The sequence below is a fragment of the Aythya ferina genome (assembly GCF_964211825.1).
Source record: "Aythya ferina genome assembly, chromosome: 3".
Classification (NCBI taxonomy): domain Eukaryota; kingdom Metazoa; phylum Chordata; class Aves; order Anseriformes; family Anatidae; genus Aythya; species Aythya ferina.
In genome coordinates this window covers 27,124,769-27,144,149 of record NC_140298.1, presented here as the reverse complement: position 1 = coordinate 27,144,149, position 19,381 = coordinate 27,124,769, and the positions used below count along the sequence as shown (strand labels likewise).

The window sequence follows — 19,381 nt, the reverse complement described above, 5'->3', positions numbered from 1 at the left end:
CGTATCCTTATACCTTTCTTACTCAATTCAATATCTGCATTGTACCTAGTATCTAATCTGCTAATAACAACCGTCCTGCTGAACTTCTTGTTCTGAACAACTCTCCTTTGCATTAATCTCCACCACTGTATCCAAGATTTTTTGGTGTGATACTCATCTTGTTGCATGATTTCTCTGAAGTCATATGAGGACCAAGAATGTTTTTAAAATGTCAGGTGACTTGCTTCTGGCTACAAAACAGAATCCCTTTCCTTCTCCTGTAGTTTATCTTAATTCATTTCTTCCTCTGAAATTGTTGATAATTTCAAAGACCTATATTAGTTTGCCACTTTCTAATTCAGCTTCCTCTTCAGTGCCATTTCTTCCTTCTGAGTACTGTTGTGGTTTAACCCGGGCAGCAGCTAAACACCACACAGCCATTCGCTCACCCTCCCCCCTCCCTCTCTGGGATGGGGGAGAGAAATGGGAAAGTGAAGCCTGTGAGTTGAGATAAAGACAGTTTATTAAGACAGGAAAATAACAATAACAACAATAATAATAACAATAATGATGATAATAGTACTACTATTAATAATGTCTACGAAACAAATGATGCACAGTGCAATTGCTCACCACCCGCTGACCGATGCCCAGCCTAACCCTGAGCAGTCCGACCCTCATCCCCCCGGCTAGCCACCCCTATATATTGTTTAGCATGACGTCAGATGGTATGGAATACCCCTTTGGCTAGTTTGGGTCAGCTGTTCTGGATCTGTCCCCTCCCAGCTCTTGCTGCACCCCCAGCCTGCCCGTTGGCAGGACAGAGTGAGAAGCTGAAACATCCTTGGCTTGGTGTAAGCACTGCTCTGCAACAATTAAAACATCAGGGTGTTATCAGCACTCTTCTCATCCTAAGCCAAAACGTAACATTCTACCAGCTACTAGGAAGAAAATTAACTCTGTCCTAATTGAAACCAGGACATGTTCTCATACCCTGTGTGTGTTATTTTTCTGCCTTTAAATGGTGTATCATCACATAACTCTCTCTTTATCTTTTAATCCAAGACCTTCACTGTACCAAAATTCACATCTTTGGCTATCGTGGAAGGAGGAACTTCCATCTCTTAAGAGATAGCTGCTAATGAGTGGAAGCACACAGTGCTAAACATCACTTTACTGTGGGTAAGGAGTACATTGAAATTATCTCATAGGTCTGCAGCTTGGATGTTATCACTTTTCCTTTTTCTTCCTGTGTCCTGACTCTCAGTTAACACTATTTAATCATTAATGCCCATGTCTCTCAAGTATTGGCAAGACATGAATAACCATCTAAAAGACATTCTATACTCACCATTTATTTTATCTGCAATTCTTAGAAAACTTCCTGTAGCAGCAGATTCATTTCACCTTTGTGGGAACCCTCAGTTGGGTTCCATTCTTCTGTGTCACAATCCAAACAGATCTGGTCAAAAATGGTTTTATCTCAGCAGCCTGCCACATATGAGGTCCTTCAGGGATCAATACTGGGCCCCAAGATGTTCAAAGTCTTCATAAGTGTTCTGGATAATAGGATTGGAAGCACCCTCACCAAGTTTTCTCATGACAGTAAACTGGATGGTGAGGTGGGCACATCAGAAGGGAGAACCATTTTACATGATAGGCTGGAAGACAGGACAGGCAAGCAAGAACTGTATGAATTTTAACAAACGAAGTACAAAGGTCCTGCAACTGGAATGACATAGCCAAATTTCCCAGTACACTCTAAGATCTGTGTCGTTAGGGAGCAGCCTTGCCTAAAGCAACCTGGAGGTCCTGGTGGACAACAAGCTGAACATAAGTCAGCAGGGGACTTCCATAGCAGCAAAGGCAAACTGGATCCTGGGCTGCATCCGCATGGGAATTACTGGCAGAGACAGAGATGTGAACTTCCCACCCTACTCAGTGCTTACACCTGTCCAGTTCTGGTCACCACAATTCAGAAAAGATGCAGAAAGACTGGAGAAGGTCCAAATAAGGGCCACAATGATAATCAAAGGGCTGAGAACCAGCCCTATAAGGAAATACTGAAGGAGTTAAAGGAGTTAGGTTGGAGCCAGAAGAACTGGCTTGAGGGGACCTAACCACAGTAGCCCAGTGCTTAAATGGCACTGGACAGGGGCTCTCTCTTCACATGTAGCCACGTGGAAAAGACAAGGGGCAGTTTGTACAATTTGCACTGGGGGAGGTTTCTTCTTGACTTATAGTAAGAACAATCAATCACTGGAAAAGCCTCCCAGGGATGTGGTAGAATCCCCAGCATGTGAGGTTTTCAAGATCTGTTTGGACAGGATACTAGATAATCTCATCTATGCTCTTTTTTCACATGAAAGGTTGGACCTGATGATCTTTGGAGGTTCCTTCCAACCTCAGCTGTTCTATAATGCTATGAAAAACATAAAGAAAGAATTAAATATTTCCCTCCCTATCTTTTTATAGATAATTTTCACTGGAAAAACATACAGAAAAGAAATTAAAATCAATTACATTTAACTACTGCAATCTTCAATTCTGAGAAAAGATGGCAAACAGTTTGGAGAGTTATAATTCAGGCAGTGTTTGCATCACGTCTCATGGTCTTAATTTCTCTTAAAACATTTGAGTTTAAAATGTCACAGTATAGAACACTTAAGAAAATTTGTTCTGGAGCCTTAAGTAATACCAAAGCGTTGATTTATGCAACAGTTGGCAAGCAAACTTTACAGCTAATGTTTTATTATGCTCTGTCCCCACCCTTGCCAATGTCGTCATATTAAGAGCTTACATAAAATTATTTAGAAAATTGAGAAAGTCCTTCCCAACATTGAATCTGGTCAGCCTCACTCAAATAACATGAGATATGTAATTACTATTTCATTTATGTTCAGAGAAGATCAAGTAAGCACAATTGGAATGCTCAGCAGAAGTCCTAAATTTAGCCTAAAGAGGTCAAAATGGCAGTTTATCTTCTTTATACATGTTCATTAAAAAAAAAAAAAAGTCAAATTATGTCTTTACAGGGCTTTATTTATTTATATTTTTCTATTTTATACATAATGTACTCAGTAACATAATGTACATAATGTAAGCAGTAACGAAAATACACCACCTGGGGGAAAAAAGATCAAATGTTCAATTAACAAAATTCTTATGGTCTTTTCTGAGACAGTGTAATATTTCCTGGGGCATTATTACAGGAAGTTTTAGCTTTATTAAAGTAGTGTTAGGCTAATTTAGTGTAGCCTACAGTAAAAAGGAGACTCATGACTTTGAAATGTGTTATTCATTGACATGTGATGCTTTATTTATTTGCTTCCATGTCAGAAATCTTCCAATATTCACAGCTACTGAAATACTTCAAGATGTTTCATCTTTTTCAAATAAAATGGGGGGTAGGGTTAGAATCTGGATTGGTCCTATGTGCAGTTAAAGGCATGGTGTTGAACTGCAATCAGTACAGACAAAGGTGCAAGAAACACCATGGAGGTAAGAAATGGGAATGTTTATTCCTGAAGTCCGTCATCCAGATTAATGTATGCCCTGAGACATGAGGTTCTGTTTGTTTGATTGATTGATTTTTACACCACTAAACAATCCTGTGCTGTAATTCAGGGTGTTCTCACTATCATATTAGCTGCATTTTGCCCTCATAGGCACATCCGTCAAAGCTGGGACCAGTTGTACCAAACGTTGAGCAAAATGCTATAAGAATCACAGAATCACAGAATTTTCTAGGTTGGAAGAGACCTCAAGGTCATCGAGTCCAACCTCCAACCTAACGCTAACAGCCCTCCACTAAACCATATCCCTAAGCTGTACATCTAAGCGTCTTTTGAAGACTTCCAGGGATGGTGACTCCACCACTTCCCTGGGCAGCCTGTTCCAATGCCTCACAACCCTTTCTGTAAAGAAGTTCTTCCTAACATCTAACCTAAAACTCCCCTGGCTAAAGGGGACTATTATAAGGGCACTATTCCTACCACAGAAAGCTTACAGTCTAAGTAGACTCACGTGGATAACCTCATTAACTCAATTACATTTGGTAACTTCCCCTTGCCTTTCACTGCTTTTGATTTTTGCATGACAGTACAGTGAAAAGACATTCCATGTACAAACATCAGTAATCATTACTTCTAGAAATGATGAGCTCAGGCAATATTCTTTACACAGAAAAGACAGACAGCCTAGTTTAGTAAAATTCAGTGGTTCATATTCGTACTTCATATATACAGTATGACACTAGGAAGTGTAAAGGTGGGAAGAGAAAGAACAATAAATCTGGCAGCAATTTCAAAGCAAAAGGCAAGAAGGTTCAGAAAGGAAAGCTCTGGATAGAATATAGGACATGCATATCACGCATGTGGTATAAATACAAAAAAAAAAGCTCATTCACACCACAGTATTGTAAGGAAGTGAAGGAAGGTAAAGGAAGAATTAGAGAAGGAAAACTGAAGTCAAATAGCAGATCAGTGTTTTCCGTAATACATCATCATTGCCTTGACTCCCTAGTTCCTGGGTGACTTGACCATGGGCCTAGATGTTAGCCTCACACCTTCCTTCTTTCGAAATGCATCAAGCCTCAATGACTATAGAGGAAAGAGCATGACACCTTTGCTGCCTTGTGGATACCAAACTGCTGTGTTTTTCTTTTTCTTTTCCTATTCTATTGCAGGAACATATTTGTGTTGAAGTACTAAGCTTTATTTTCAACCCTTACTGTTGCTGCTTTTGTGGCAAGAGCCTTTAGCCATATTCAAATCTGAAGGCAACTCTGGTCACAGGATCTATACTGATGATAAGTCTGAATCTGGATCAAGGACTCACTGTGCACTAAGCACTTTGTAAGGATAGCAGAAGACAAGGATTTTTTGTTTGCCTTTTTTTTTTTTTTTTTTTTTTAAACCTAGGGCGTAGAGTAAGAACTGCAGATGAGCAGTGTTGAGGAATATTAGCAAATACACTCATTTACATCGTGTCAGGTAAGTATCTTACATCGGGCTAAGAAGCAATGAGGAAAAAGTTTGACCAAATGTATGCAGACAATACATCCTGCTCTTATCTGTTCTACTTCACTGAGTTTACTGTTATTCGCTCCCATTATGGACTACTTGTAATGCTATTATTCTTCTTCCAGTATTATTGTCAACATCTGATTAGAAATCTAGAAATCTTCTGTCCCTCCTAACTCAATACTAATCCAAAATATCTCAAATAACACAATAGGGTTTAAAGCAGCCCAACATTTGTGTGAAACTTGCATTATTGGCAGCCTAGTATTTCCCCCTCTGAGTTCAGCTGTGTCGTATAGAGGAAATGGGATGGCATTGCTCTCAACCATAGTTCTCAAGGTTGGCAACACAAGCAGGAACTGGAAATAGCTTTAAGTAAACATATGTTTAGAAGTATGCAGGTTTTCTATAATAAATAGAAGACGAATGATTGAGCTTTCCATGTAGATGTATTTCAACATATATTTTTAATTCAACTCCTATAATCATCAGCACTTACAGTTCCTTAAATTGACATAAGCCCAAATCATTTATTAATGATGCTGCTTTTGTTGCCAACTAAAGCCTGAAATGCATGGAAGATTTCAGAGAAGTCTTAAGGCAAAACCCACAGACAAGCCTTCTTTGTATATAAATATACATGTATCTTGGCACAGCTACCTTGTTTCTTCAGTGAGGGTCTGCTCCAGCTGTGTCCTAGAACCCTTGATACCCTAGTTGGTATAGCTTGAAATGAAAAGACCATGCCTGCTGATTTCAAAGGGAGGCATACAGAGAAAAGGCAGAAGTATCTTGTTCCTGACCTAGAAAATTCTTAATGCAAATATTAACATGTAACATATCTTATATTTCAAAGAGATAGAATGTCAAGTTACTTTAAAATTCCTTTAATTATAGCATATGCTGTGAGCTATTCATACTCATTGTTGGTTGTTTCATTTCACACTCTCTTCTATTATGAAAATAAGTGCAAAGGAAAGAGTGCCTTGAAATATTTATAATGTGTTTGTGTAAAGGCAGCTTTAGAGAACATCATTTTAAACTTCCCATTAAATACTAGCCTGCATGTAAAACTGCCGTACAACAGAGTAGAACATTGAAGAAGTAAAGCTACAATGGAAAAGATAGAAGCAGCCCAGGCTGTTGCATGAAACAGAGAAATACCCAGTTCAGAATGTAATAATTAATGTGAATCAGAGAAACTGATTCAACACAATGAAACTGTGCTATGTTATGTTCAGATGTGAAGTCATCATCATAGAGAATCTCAGTAAGAATTAAAAATTTTGAGCATATAAACATTTGTTGACTTTAGAGAGAACAAAAAATTCTATTCTTACTATGCTTCAAAATGCAAAAATATGTTTGATCCAGGTCAGAGGGGTGTATATATGCAAAGTCTGCAAAAATCATTGGTGGGGGTCTCAGTTCAGTAGGAGGTACTTTGAAAACTGCTGAATTTAAGGGTATTGTTGAGTTGTCATTTGATGGCTAAGACTGAGATACATACAACTTCAATAACTGGAATTGATTAAAAGACTATTTCAGAGCCATCTAAGATGTTATCTCACTATTTAAATGTATTTTTTTTGCCTAGCACATCTCAATTTCTGTTTTATAGAAGCATTTTTCTAATGGCTACATGAAAGTGCTTTGAACTTCACTTTCTTCTTTTAAAATTTTTTTTTTTTTTTTTTTTTTTTTTTTTTTTTAAGTAAAACCTTGAACAGAAGATACTCCTAAATTCTGTATTCTTGAGCACAAGTGGTGGTTTCTACAAGCACACATGTAACCTGACTATGTGGTATTAGCTATCTCAACAGTTTGTGGCTTTTGTACATACTTTATACTGTTTCTGCTGCTTGAAGTATCCACAGAAACTGGGTTTATATTGTTACCTCATTTATCATCTCAAACCAGATAAAATGGGTCTGATGTACTAAGCCACCTACTTGGCCGGTTATTTTTAAATGCTAAGGGTATAGCTTCTTGACTTTCTAAGCTCACCCCCACTGACATCTGTAGACAACTCATACATCTGTATCAGTTAGAAATGATAAGAATCCATCTGAGGGAGATCAGTTGTAGATCTTGGAAGATTGAACAAGAACTGCTGTAACACCTCGTTATCTGTTATTTATTTATTTAACACACTCATCATGTTTTTCTTGGAGGACTTGTGTTTAAATCGAAATCCACATCCAGCATAGCTAGGGTGAGTATGAATTGCTTGACACTATACCAAGCCTATTTTGGAAACATGATATAAGCATCCTTTGTCATATGAATTGAGCGTGTATTTTTCTATCAGCACTCCCACTAAAAGCATGCAGGAAAGAAAATTTAAAACAAAACAAAAAAAAAGAAAAACAAAAAAAAACTTTTGTGATGAAAGAAAGGGAAAAAAAAGAGTAACAACAACAAAAAACCACATCCATTCAAGCAGGTAGCCTGGGTTGTATGAATATAAATCAAGTATGGCTACACGGTCAGCCTGATGCCCCTGCCCAGTACTTCATTAAGAACACAGATGTGCTAATAAAGCAGCAAACCTCCTGTGACTGCAGTGGAGGTACAGCATAGCTACTTTTCTGTGCTGTTCTTCTCTCCTACAGAAGCACACACAGCAAGCAAGGTAGGGAAGAAAAGAGAGAGTGCAAAGGACTGCAGTTGTCGTATTCTGTAGCCACTGCTTTGACAGATTTGACAGATTTCCCCATAGCATTAGGGCTCTGTGGAGAGAGAGACAGCTAAGCAGCCATGTTTGTTTCCACATAGCCCAGGGCATGCAAACAGCATTGGGTGACTTTGCTGAACAAGGGAAGGTAGCTGGAGGTTAGGGCAGGGGAGCTACTGTTCCTAGCGCTGCTTCTTCAGTAAAGGAGCATCTTAACACCATATGCACCCTAACTACCTGGCACAGGCTCTCCAGGGTTTAGTTTAGAAAAAGATTTATTCCTAAATGACAGATGAAGCTTAGATTACCCATATGAGCCTGTAAGCATGATCAACTTTTTTACAACAAAAAAAGCTTTTCTGCTCTGGACTAGGAGTTTCATGAGCTCCTACTCAGTTACATATTTGCTGCTGTTTTTAGACCTTTCAATTTTTCTGAAAGTATGTGCATATGTCAATGCGTTATGTATGAAATATATTTAACTACACTAACACTCTTGGAGGTAAAACGCATACGTATGTCTGCAGCTGCTCCTAGTCCAGCCATATCTGACTGGTACATTTTCAGTCTTTGATGCCACCCTTACAAGACAACAAATCAGTCTCATTCACATGTGCACAGAGTTTAATTCCTCTCTTTCATTCTTCATTGCTATAAATGCCCTTTGCTCTTACACACAGCTGGTTACTGCATGGCATTCCTTCTCCTTTGAGAGTGAAAAACCTCTTAAGAACATAAGTGCATTCAGAACTGCTCCATGGGGTGGCTACAAGCTAAAACCCCCAATTCTGCCTTCTTTCCTATGAGACAATTCCAACATAATCCCAGAAGAGTTTCAGATACTGCCAGTAGTGTGTGAGCCAGATAGCCTTGTGTCCAGCCAGAACTCTGATTTAGCAGCTCATCATGTTTTTCTGTTTTTTTCTAAAACATACCTCTAGTGAAAATAATAATAATAAAAGTTCATAATGCAACCTTACCTTATTTCCTCCCAAAAGGTATTCTGATGTGGATTCAGTGACTTCTACTTGTGTTCAGTAGTAACTTTTCCAAACAGACTACACTTATATGAGAGTCAGTGTCTGGCTTTTTTGCTCTGGGCACCATTTCCAGTCACATGAACTGGGAACAGCTTGATTCAGATGTTAACAGCCACTGACATTTGCAGGAATGTTATTTAAAAAAAAAAATAAAAAAAATCAAGCCTTGAGAAATTTCAGTGCTTAAAAAGCTTATCACAAAAGTTACTGAAAATATGGTATGCATGTTATCTGTGAGAACAGTAGCATAATGCAAGTGTTGATGGTAACATGATACATAGCTGTATAGTACATTAAGGAGCAAACCAAATACAGTTCTGTCCTGACTTTCATGTCTTTGCAAGTTCACTGAAGTAGGACTTGTGTGCAAATCATGGAGGAATCTGACTTTTTGATGTTAAATGGATGTTAGAATTTGACAAATTAAATTGGTTGAATTCTAACCCTGGATTATTGTCTTAGATTTTGAAGGAGGTCTCCATCAGGTAAAAGACAACAACATTTCACAGGACTATGGTAATAGAGACACAGAGTTTAGCTCTCTCTCTTCCCCCCCCCCCTCCCAATTTCCCAATTTCTCATATCGTTCTCAGACATCTCCTTTTCAGAAGGTGACCTCAAGGGGAATAGCTATGCCCTCGAATCATTGTATTACAGGATAAGAAGTAATGGGCTCCAAGCATCTGACAGACTCTAATACTTCTCTAGACTGAAGTCACATGGGTTATTTTAACCCTTCCTCCCACCTGACTTGATTTCTTTCTACATGCTTGTAAAGTGAACAACAAACACACAAGACCTTGTGAAGCCTACCAATAGTGTTCAGATTTGTCTAAATCACCTACCTCTTGAGACCAGTGAGAGGAAAAGAAATAACTCAAATGCAGTTACACTTAGGTGAATTAGAGCAATACAGGAACAATATATTTTTATAACCTTTGCACTATTCTAGGAGAGGCATATTGTAGTTTTTGGTTTGTTTTTCCCCCAAGGGGAAGCAGACAATAAAAGGAAGCCATAGCTCTTTACTCTTTCCTCATTAGCATGATTCCTACAGCACTTGCACCTTCAGCTGAAGAGATGACCAAATGATAGCAAGCCAAGTTTGTGTGCAATACACTGGAAATGACAAAAATTGATAGGTGTGCATGGTGCAAAGCAGTCATTCTAACGCAGCTAGTAAACATCTGCTGTCTAATGCATGCTTTGCAAGTGAAGTCTGTTTACATTTTGTGAATGTCAGGCATCCAACTTTTGGGCAGATTGCACCTATCATATTTGCACATTAAATCCATTCAACATTTGTCAGAAATAGATTGGTTTTGTATGTGTGGACAGTCAAAGGAAAGAAGCAAAGCCATTTACTAAGGGATACTCCTAGCTGAATTTTGTTGTTGTCATTCAGAAACTAATAACAATCTAATTTAGTGATCAAATTCCTCAAAGGTGAATCTATGTCATGAAACTTCGCTTTTTATTTGTTTCAGACACAATAACCTTAAGAGTGAATGAACATGAGCTACAAAGCTACAATGCTCATGTTCTGCACAGGTGCAAGGATATGCAGCAGAGTTTCAGTAAGAGCTCCTGTCCACGTGGTGTAGCATCCACACTGGTAGGTCTGTCTGATGCTTGAGAGAGTTGTAATTTCATAATTTCCTCAGAACATTCTCCTGAAAGATGTGTAATGTTTGGGCAAAATTAAACCCACCATAAGTCTGTATACACATCCCAAAACGTACATAGAACGAGGAAGTGAGCTTCATGTGGTTTGAAAGTATGAGAAGATACTACTGTTTTGTTGTCATATTTTTCAGTCTAGAATACAGTTAAACAATGTAGAGTTCCTCTAAATATATATAATATATAGAATAAAATGTATAAAATAATTTCAGGCAACAGCTGTGAAATTCCTTAAATCCAGAAGGAAGAATTCCAGCAGCCTTCAAACTCAGCCATAGGAACATCCTAGTCATCCTTCATGAGATTTCTTCTCCAAACTACTCTTAAAGGAACACGCATAAGGTAGCTCATCATTTTGTCCTCCACCATGTTGACCTCATCATCTTTAAGCTACTGAATTAGACAGTAGCTAATTCAGGAGCATTATAACCCTCTAAAAACTCCACAGTCCAGAAGAAGAGGGTGATTTATTCAGGTAAATTAGAAAAATACACAAACATACCATATACTATTTACAAAAAAGCTGATGATTTTTTTTCATGGAAGAGGAAATCTCAGTAAATTCAAAAGTTTAGATAGGCTGACAATGACCTCAAGAAAACAAGCTGAAGATCTGAAATGGTTAACAGGATTATCATGAAGACACCATTTGAGATTATTTCATGATATCATTTTATCAAATAATAAATGATACAAAGGTATTTAGAAGAAGGAAGACAGTGCAAACAAACGAGATAAGAAGCTGCAGTATATTAAAGCCAGAAACATTATTTAAAATAAATAATAATAACAAAAGAACCTGCAAGAAAGCTTTAAAGCACTGAAGGGAGAAATTTCCATTTGACTTCATTTTGGCTGCAGAACAGTCATACCAGTAACTTAGAGATTAAACATGCTCCAGCTCACCAGCCTACAGATCTTTCTCCACTGCAGCTACCAGACGGTAATGGTTGCCCTGAACTTATGGTGCAGGTTTCAGTGCTCAAATGAGGTCTATTTACCGATCATTTACTGAGGCACACACGTGACTAGAATTTGTCCTGTTGGCAGTACAGGAGCTTATTTAACTGCAGCTGCAAGTCAGAGTAAGTGCTCCTGAACCAGTATTCCTCCAATTATCAAATCATTCTGTATTAATGTTAAAACATGGTTGATCAAAATTGATACCCTACAAAGAAAGCCTCCCTTACTGAGGTGTTTTGCTACAAAAGTGTCTCTGCAAATTCTAGTAAGTCAAGAGAGGAAAGTGGATTTTAATTTGTTGTCTCTACCTGTCAGAGAAAAAAAAAATGTAGTGAAGTCATGACATTTAGTAGCACTATCTAGGAAATGGTAACAATCAACATCTGAAGCCAGAGGACATTTTGCTCTGCCAAAAGTCATGATAGGGAACAGAAGTAAGATACACACCCCATTCCCCCTTACAAAGTAGAATCTCATTTCAAAGAGATGAGATGAGAATAAGGCCTTTTGCCTTTTTCCCCCACTAACTGTTGAAGGCAAGCTAGAAATTTTATTTCTTAGGAAGCAAATCATGAAGTACAACAGCTTTTGTGAAGAAGAACCTTGCTGAGTTTCTTGATGTTAAGGAGTCAGAACTTTGCTTTCTTTAAGAAAATCTCAGACAAGGTGATTGTTACAGCTAATTACTTGTAGTGAAAACGAAAAGTTAATTTGAATTTGAAGGAAACGTTAACTGCCAGCCAAGTGCTAATCCTACTCCTATTGCCAAAAAGGGATTTGAGGACAGAAAACCACACAACATGAGATATAAGAACCATAATTTGTAGCACATCACTGATTCAGGATTACAAAGCAGCAAACAGAACAGATTGAATATAAGGAAATACAGTCATACAATTTAGTTTGTTTGAAAGTTCAGCATATAGCAAGCTGTTCCCTGCTTTCAAATCCCGTGATGCAGTATTTGATCTGATTTCTCACTTCTTCTAGATGTGTTATGTGCCAGATGTGCCAGTATTTGTGATGATTCAGACACTGAACTTCTTGCATAGTTTAAAATGTTTAATTTTTGTATATGTTGATCATAATTCAGTGGAGGCATTCAAAGTAAATGGACAACAGCCAAATTATGGAGCAACAAGAAGGCCTGCACTTCCATTATTGCTGCTCAGAAGTGTATCTTACCACTTATGCAGAAAGGGAGACAAAAAAGAAAATCTCATAACGTTCTTTGTGTGTGTGTATATGTGTGTGTGTGTGTGTGCATTTTGCAAGATGAGTTAATCTATCTGGCACAGAAACCCATGGGAAAATAAATGACTTTTTTTTTCTTCAGTTTTTAGCCTTTATTTTACCTTCAGATTATTATTTCAAACTCACTTTCTGAAGTATTGCTGAACATACTTCTTCATCAGGGGTCCTGCAGAATGCTGCATAGAGTAAGTTAAGATAGATATTTTGTACAAGTCAGGTTTTTTCATATGACATAAAGCATCCTCAGAACACTGAATGGATGTTATTAAATTTTATGATATCCTGTACAGAGATAGCACACACTGTATGGAGACAGAAAGAGTCATAAAGCAATTAGAGTATCAACTTGGCCTCTACATCATACTCTGTATTAAAGGATGAAGCTGAATTCCCAGAATTCTACAGGTTTTGGGACAGACAGGACCATTATTGAAAGGGTATGTGGTTACTCAAAAGATAAAATTTAAAAAAAAACATAAATAGCAGGAACAAACAGAAATAGTAAGAATTATGTCTACCGTAACTCTATACTACTGAGAAAGCATGCAAATCTTGTCCTTGGTATTAGCCTGAAACAGCAGCTTCACTGCTGCTCTAACTGCTGTCAGCTGCAGGAAAAAGCAGCATGCAGAACTTCCCGTGGCTTTTCTACATATATATGCCTGAGGAGAATCATAATGCCAGTTTTTGAGGTACATAACTAAATACCTCAGAAGTGAAGAGAAGCTCAGTGAACAGAATCCAGCCCTTAATAATCTCCCTACCGGGTCCCTCATGCAGCCTCTAAGGTAGTTTGTGTAATGAAAGATAGTGAGAAGATAAAGAGAAGATGAAAGATACAACCATCATTGAGAAAACAATGTTGCAGACTTTGCAGAAAACAACTCACAGGTCTCCTAACAATTGCAAGGATTAGGAAACTTTCACAGTTTAAGTTGAAAATGGATTTGAGCATGTCGTAATTTCTGAGCAGATCCTTGGTGATTCACATAGCTGAACTTGTAAGCAGTACTTTGCATATTCAGCAAATGTATGAGTTGGGATGGGCCCAGCAACAACAGCAGAAATCTTGTGGATGTCACTTGTGTCCCTTTTACAAAGGCAGGTGTGTGGGTAGAAGGAGGACCTGGCCAGAATCTGCCCAGCCATTACGGAAATAGAACTGCCTCCAGCCCGTGTCCTGTGCCCAAGTCATTGATGACCACTGTCCTGAGAAGAAATCTGCTACTTGTGCCACAACCATATCTGTTTTGGGGTCCCCAGCTGATCCTCAGGCTGTACTTCATATCTCAGGAAAGCCTAAACCTCTAACTGCTCAGTAGCACAAGTTGCACAGAATGGTATATCTGCTTAAGGACAAGTAAACAACAGTAGGTAGAATTATCTCCTGGAGGTACAATTATCTCCTTCTAATTGTTCCTTGTGTAAGAGAGGGAAATAAGACTCCCCAGGCAGGTGGCCACAGAGATATAGTTGTTAACGTTTTGTTACCAAATCATATCCTGCCTATCTGGAGCTATGGGTACCATTGCAGGTTTCCTTACGTTAACTTTCAAACCAACCAGCCACCCTCAAAGTTTACTACCTATAAATGCATGTCATTTTGATGTACAGTTTTTATGCTTGCATGCCAATCCTTGTCTATTCAGATGTTTTTATTCAGTCAGTATTCAGTTTCTTATTAAGAGAAAGCAAACAAACAAACAAAAGACAACCCACCAAAGTTTGTTTTTAAGAACATCTTCCTCCCTCCTCAGCAACTTATGATATAATGATTTGATATACACACAAATGAACTGTTTCCATAAACGTTCCTATTCCTGAACTCAATAGTCTCCATGTATTTTAGTTTGAAATAAAGCAAGTTACATTTTGCTTCCAGTTTAAAGGTTCCTGCCCTGAAGATGGAAAACATTAGCTGTACAAACATGGTTAAAAGAACAACTGCTTCTGTTTGCAGAATGCTTCTTGGGAGAGCTCTTTGCGGCATAAATATAAGTTTTAGCCAGCATTATCCCTGTTACAAGTTAGAGTAGCTCATAAAATAAACAAACAAATAAATTGAACACTTCAGATTTAAATGAAAATGTAAAGATACATTTCTTAAGACTACATGCTAGCCCATTACAAATCTGAGGAATTTACTAAAATGGCAGAAGACTTACCTTCAGAAGAATTGGTGAGGAGGCTGTTGTTTCAATTTTACCTTGTACCTGATCAAATGCTTTGCAAGACTTGGTTTAATGCTGACTCCCTCCACCCCTGTAGTGATTATAAAAAAAAAAAAAAAAAAGAGAGAGAAAAAAAAAGTCTAAGCACTCCTATAGGCTTGGCAAACTGAATAGCAGTAACATCTGGCTTTTTGCCTGAAATTAATTGGAGAAATGTATTACAGGCTGTGCTCTTATCATCAGCTGCCAAGAAGCATTTGTATAATACTTCTTTACAAGGGGAAAAAGGAAGATTTTTCTTTTTCTTTCCAGAGCTTTGTGGGTACCAGACAACACTGTCAAGCAGATAAGGATTAGGAACTGACTGGTGAATATCAGAGAAATAAGAAGTTATACTATTTAGCTTTTCCTTTAAAAAGTGCAATTCCAAATATAGAGGGACACACTTATCATACCCTATGGGTTTCAGCATGAAGAACTCAGAAGAAAAAGTTTCAGATTTAAAATGCTCTGCCCAGGTATTTGTCTCCTCCAAGGGCTGCAAGCCAGTCCTACCCCTCCTCTGCCACGATGGATAGGAGCACTGTGGCAGGCCTGCGAGGCCTGCTGCCCAAGGGCAGGCACAGCTTCTTCTCTCCAGGCTGCTATAAGGCTCAGCTCCACGATAAGCCTATGTTCTCATGGCCAGTGGCTTACTAGGAGAATACAACAGTTGCCACAGTGCTCAAACACTGGGTTAATCCCTCCTTGTAACCTTAAGTGAGCAGATGCCCCCTTGGGCATTGGTAGTCTTCTCTCCTGGCCTGGCCCAGATGTGGCTGTGGGGGCTCAGGGCCCATCCTGGCCAAGGAGAGGCCCGGCCACCATCGATGTGAGGGGCTGTGGAGGGAGCCATCACACTTACTTTCAGGCTACCAAAGCCTTCCTGTGAGACTGGCAGCTATGCTGGCCAGGCAGCAAGTTTCTTGCCTTGCTAACAGCAGGTTTCTGCAGCATGGTGGCACATAAAGCCACGAGGACCGGCACCCACTTCTGGAGCAGTATTTAGGCAGAGCAGATGTAACACAGCTCTGTGGGCCACAGCTGCGCACTGCTGGCTGGTGAGGCAGCTAGCCTGAGAGCTGCACAATCCTAAGTCTTCCTGTGTTAACACTGGCAAATAACGTAAGTTTTCCCAAGTACATGAAGGTTTTCAGATCACCATACCTCATGCTGGCCTGGCTCCACAGGCCGAAAGCAGCTCATAGGATGCAGATCCACACCTGCTGCTTGCTGTGCCCTGGGCAGGGCCAGCAGCATCAGGAGGAGCTGGGTGCAGGCCACGTCATGAAAGCAGCAGGCACCTGTGACACTGCATGCTAATTAGAGTGTTAATTGAGAGTAAACCTTTCTATTTAGGCACTGACTAATACTTTATTTCAAACAACTGCAACACCACAAAATGCCCAGTTATTCCTCAATTCATCTTTTCAAACATTGTACTCTACCACAAATCTGATCATTTCAGTGTTTTGTCCCGCAGAGCAATATCATGAACACACACGTGGCAGGCTTTTCCCCAGTGCATGAATTCTGTTTTCCTATCAGTGAACAGAGAAAATTACAAGCTTTTCAAGTCATCCATAAAAATAAAGGTGATGGCCCCAGCGTGAGACTGTACGTCAGCTCCTAGGCTTATCTTTTAATCAAATATTGTTTAAACATATGTACAACAGCAAGCATGCAGATGGTTGGTTGAGCAGAAAAAAGCTCTGGGTTAGGTACTTCTGTCATGACTTTTTCAGATACACTTTTATAAAGAGGTAGTCATAATTAAATTGTGGAAGACTTTGTGAAGGTTTGTGTGGTTTTGTTCATAAAATAAATACTTTGTTTTGTTTAATTTTCACACTTACTTATTAGGCTTTTCTGCAGAGTTTGATTAGCAAAATAGCATCTCAGGAAAATAAATAGTCCCCAGGCATGGGTTTTCAATAATGTTTACTGATAGAGCAAACCAGTTAGGTAGAGCTATGCTTACATACAAAATTAAAAATCTAATGCTGAAATTGGGAATCAATCTCTCCATTAGTACTTCCAGTGATGTCACCAGAATGGTGCTTACAAACAATCACACATGTATACAGGCCTGATTTACTGTTCAGTGTCATATTCTTTTCTTCTGCATATAAATAAATGTATAATTTGGCAGTTTCTTTAGAATGGTTACTATAATTTATGGGAGAACATTTGTTTTTTATTATTCAAAAATACCATATCTGATATACTGTATTAATACATACCAGATTTTGAACCAAATTTTTTCTCTCCTAAACCATGCAAATATGAAACTTCATATAACCATCCATATAACACTCCAGCTCCAGAAAGTAGAGCATTAAGGCAAACTTCACAGTGTAACACTAAACCCACACAAGATGTCAGTGCTACAGCTTTTAAAATCACCATATGTCTCTTCTTGTTCCCATGTTTTCCCTTCCTAGTCTCCTTTTTTGATTTCTCTTTCTGTACACCTTGAAACTACTCTATTTCCCCAATCCCCAGTTATGCGTTCTTCCACTTCTTGGCTCTTGCTCTTACTTTTAAAAGGTTTATATTTATTTATTTGATTTTCCCTGTTAAAAGGATAAGAAAAAAAATCATACCTGGACATGAACAAACCAGACAAGATGTGATGGTGGTACTGCTGAGAAATTAGTGTTTTCATCTGTCATTTGGGTTTGACAGGGGAAGAAGATTGTGAAAGAAATGATGATCCTTTACTGCCAGGGAAGAAAGAAATGGATTGAATAGGTTAGAATTTATTAGTTTTTATATAAGCAGAACCTGAAGGACAGATGTGTATTAAAATAAATATTTTTGAAAGTATTGCACTAGGGGGGGGGAAGGGGAGAGGGAGGATCTTCCTTGAGGTCAGCAGGCCACATAATTCTGCAAAGGCCTAGTGAGCCAGTCCCAGCAGCATGCTTCAGGGAGTCCAGTGTACTTTCAGAACCCATGGAGAGATAAAGGCTTATGGTAACTCCTTGTTCTTCAACACAGAGCAAAACCCATCTCCATGCAACAAGAAGAACCCCCCAGCCTGAAAGAGTACCCAGACAGTTTCTGAGATAGGTGTACTTAGGATTCAGAGCATCACATCCTCTACCCAGAGGGCAGCTTTCTAAGGAGGGCTTGCCCTTTTGCAGAAGCAGGTGAGGGGTGCTCTTGCTGCCCACCTCTGCACAGCAGAAGGCGGTTAAAGATGCAGGACACCTGGTGAAAGCCCAACTCCCAGTCTCCAGCACCAGTGAGCGGGGATGCAGGCCAGACAGACACACAGGAGAGAAGCCAGCACACACAGCTACCGCTGGCTCTGGCCATGCTCACCCTCCTGGCTGTACTTCCAGGGGTGTTTGTGCACACAGTGTTACAGGCTTTGGACCAGGAGGCACATTGTGCAGCAGGGATTCAGACATTGCCCTGCTCAGATGCATACTTTAAATATTTCCTGCATGGGAGCCTGGAGAGTTTCCTGTGTAGTGTAGGAGGATGTAATAGGATGCACACTTTTACTAAGGGTGGAAAAAACTGTGATGATGCTGACCCCTCCTGTTCTGCCTTTGTAGAAAACCCTGGATGAACCACCATATGTGCAGCTTTGTTATACATGTAGGTCTCCTTTTCCCTTATTACATTAATAATCAGTTGCACATCAAGAACCATGATCCAAGAATCACAATCAAGGCCTCTTTCACTGAAGAGTTACTTTCTGTGTTGTGCTTGCTCAAAAAGCAGAATTTAGGAATAAATACTATTTAAGATCACTTACACTTGTATTTTAGCTGGGTAGGCTACATGATGTAGACAGGTATAGATCTATAGGCACAGATACTCAGCTGGCTATATATTAAATGTAGTTCATAGTAGAAAACTAAATTTAAATTTAAACAGGGAAGCATACTTAATCTGTTAATGTACCCTGAATTTTGAAAAAATTGAAATACCAACTATTTTGATGAGTTTTTGTACTACCTCGCAACATTATTTATAGCCAGCCTGCCTCTGCCGCCAGCACCAGACAGCTCTTGCTCCTCCTGCAGCGGCGGTGCGAGTGAGCGCAAATCCCCATCTGCTTCGTCTCTCGGATGATCCCGCAGTGCCACCTACTTGTTGCTGCGAGTTTTTGCAGGGAAAATAAATAAATAAATAAAAAACAAAACAAAACAAAACAAAACAAAAAAAAAAAGGAAGCAAAACCAACTACTTCTCTAATATGTTATTTATTAGAGAAGTGTTTTGTTTGGTTTGTCTACCCAACCCTTCCCCCCCCCCCCCATTCCAACATTCATTTGTTTATAGAATATTTCGAAATTCTCTCTTTTATTTCAAATGTAGATATCTCTGATTTATTACTATGACATACTCTGATTTATAGCTATGACATACAAAACATCATCTGAACACCATACAAAGTTACCAGACTTCTAACAGGCCATGAAGAAGGGATCCTTGAGAACAGCAGTTATTACAAATGTAATTAATTGGAGAAAAATTCCTCTCTTCCCATGACAATGTCATATGAAAACAAGAACAAGATGTAGTTTGCAT

At 39.0% G+C, this 19,381-nt stretch overlaps 1 long non-coding RNA gene across 2 annotated transcripts; it reads right to left on the bottom strand.

The window, feature by feature from the left end:
* Positions 1-10,222: 10,222 nt before the first annotated feature.
* Positions 10,223-16,073, bottom strand: LOC311433480. Of its 2 annotated transcripts, none has more exons than XR_014690769.1 (3): positions 15,998-16,073; positions 14,786-14,882; positions 10,223-10,393 (listed from the first exon to the last, which is right to left on the bottom strand). It is a non-coding gene; the product is annotated as an uncharacterized lncRNA (long non-coding RNA). The 2 variants fall into 2 exon arrangements; XR_014690770.1 differs by lacking the exon at positions 15,998-16,073 and adding an exon at positions 15,696-15,797.
* Between the last annotated feature and the right edge of the window lie 3,308 nt (positions 16,074-19,381).